The sequence below is a fragment of the Papaver somniferum genome, chromosome 3, assembly GCF_003573695.1.
Source record: "Papaver somniferum cultivar HN1 chromosome 3, ASM357369v1, whole genome shotgun sequence".
NCBI lineage: Eukaryota > Viridiplantae > Streptophyta > Magnoliopsida > Ranunculales > Papaveraceae > Papaver > Papaver somniferum.
Genome location: NC_039360.1, coordinates 215055389 through 215058002, shown reverse-complemented (window position 1 = coordinate 215058002; position 2614 = coordinate 215055389).

The window sequence follows — 2614 nt, the reverse complement described above, 5'->3', positions numbered from 1 at the left end:
AAAAAAAAAAAAAATGGGGCGGAGGTATAAAGCCCGCCCCATGCAAGTTTCAAAAAAAAAGACCAAATTTGGGTTTAGTCCGTCATGTGGCGTAGTGAGAAAAGAGTATATTTGGTCGCGCGTTGATAAAGATTACGCCTGGGATCAGGCGTTGGTAAAGATAACGCCCGACGTGGAGCGTTGGTAAAGATAACGCCCGAGTGAGGCGTTGGTATAGTATATGCTTCAAAAAAAAAAAAAAAAAAATGGGGCGGAGGTATAAAGCCCGCCCCATGCAAGTTTCAAAAATTTTAAACTTTGAAAATGGAGTGGGGCGTTGAGTATATGAACGTTATGAACGCCCCATCGGGCGTTATCTTTACCAACGCCCCATTCAGGCGAAGTTTATATGCACGCTTGTTCGTTGGACGTTAACTATACCAACGCGCGATGAATGGCGGAGATTATATCAACGTCCGATGTGTAGCGGAGATTATATTAATGCCCGACTATATTTGGATTTGGTCTTGATCGCCGACCAAATTTGGTCTGGATTTTACTCTTTGATCAAATTTTGATCGATGGTCCGTTCCACTACGCCAGCCCACTCGACTAAAAATTTGGGTTTACTCGTCCATTGCAGTTGCTCTTAGAGCGCAAAAACATTTTCACCCTTTACAGTTTCAATTTCTTCTTTAGTGGCGATTCCAACACCCTTTACAGTTTCAATTTCTTCTTTACTGGCGATTCCAGAAGAGTTTCCCTTTGTATTTTTTTGTTCAATAACGGGACTCTCAAATCATACTGTCATTGAAATTCACTGGGGACTGTGTGATATGGTCATTGTTGGAAAAGAAGGTGGTGATAATAAGCGACTACTTTGTCCAAGAGATTTATTATGCATATGTGACCCTTGTTCTGCATGATACGGCACGGGAGTGGAATGATTTTTTGTTGTAAACTTGTAATGTATTCGTTCGGTCTTGTTTTTGTTTTTGTATTCGTTCCAAATTTGTTTCAATCACAAGTTGCGGTGGGTCAATGGTTAGTTCGTTACATCTCCCTAGATAAATCAAATGCAAAGTTACGGTTAGTTTTTTTTTTTAATAGGGAAGGAAAATTTTATTGCTTTAACTTAGAATTTGAGTACAAAGTTTCTCATTTACGAGATCCCTTAGCCATATAGGGAACTCATTTTCCCAAGATATATCATTTCTACTAACTCTACCATCCTTTGCAAGAGTATCTGACACTGAATTAGTATCCCTTGGCACATAAGTGCACTCCCAACTTGAAAAAGTTTTAAGCAAATCTAAACAGTTTAAAATGATGGCATTATTTGTCCATCCTATAGTGCCTATAACACCTTTTATTGCCTTCACTACATTAATAGAATCACCCTCTAAGTGTAAGTGCTGGACATTGGCGATTCTTGCACATTTTATAGCTTCATATGTCGCCAATGCCTCAGTTTGTTCCTCATCTGCAGCTACTTCCTTCTTGCTCCATGCTCCTGCAACATTACCTGCATCATCAACCATAATTAGTCCTATGCCCATAGATTTATCAACTTTTAGGAAAGAAGCATCAAAGTTGATCTTTTTGAATCCTGTTTTTGGAATTTCCCATCTAGTTTCTATTCTAGAAACTATCATATTAGCATTTTGAACCGCTTGTTTGTTTAAGTGATCATTCCATTCAATCTTTTCCTTCTGAATCTGTCCCACTATTCTCATAACCTGTAGGTCAGTGTTTTCACAGTTCAACATCTGGCTTTCCAGATGTTCCATAAGGTTATACCTGCAGAAATAATTGTCTGATTCATATCAGTATTACTAGTAAACCATCTAGGATTTCCGACAATATTTATAGAATAATCATATTATGTGTCACAGCTGTTCTATACTCAATCAACAACAATGGTACACCACATGGATATATCATCCCAACTAGAGGTATTAGGCAAGAGGACCCGCTATCTTCGTATATCTTCATAATATGTGCAGAGATCTTTCTACAAATTTGGGTAACCTTCAAAATCAAAAGTTGGTTCAGGGGCTTAGCATATCCAAAAAAGCACCACCATTTTTTCACTTAATGTATGATGATGACCTTTTAATCACTTATAAATCCTCCGCTCAAAGTAATCTTCATCTCAAGAACCTTCTACACTCTTATGGCACTTATGTGGGTCAGGTAATTAACACTTCCAAATAAGTAATCATTCATCACCCGAGATTGGACCAGATCAAGGTTAGTAATATTCAACAATTCTTTGATATGCCTGCAACTTCAAAACCTCCAATCTATTTAGGAGTCCAATTCAAACATGGAAGAGCATGAAACCATACCTTTGCAGCACTTCTGCAAAGATTAGCTCGAAAATCTAAAGGATGGATGGCAAAATGCCTAACCCAGGCTGGAAGATTCGTACTCATTAAAACCTCTCTAATACCCACCTCAAATCACCTTATGCAAACACAAAATTTACCTATCAATGTCCATAAACAAATAGATCGTATCACCAGAAATTTCTTTTGGGGACATGATTCGTCAGTTAAAAAGCTTCATCCCATTGGATGGGACAAGGTAACAATACCAATATCTGAAGGAGGATTAAGCATAAGAAAAAGCA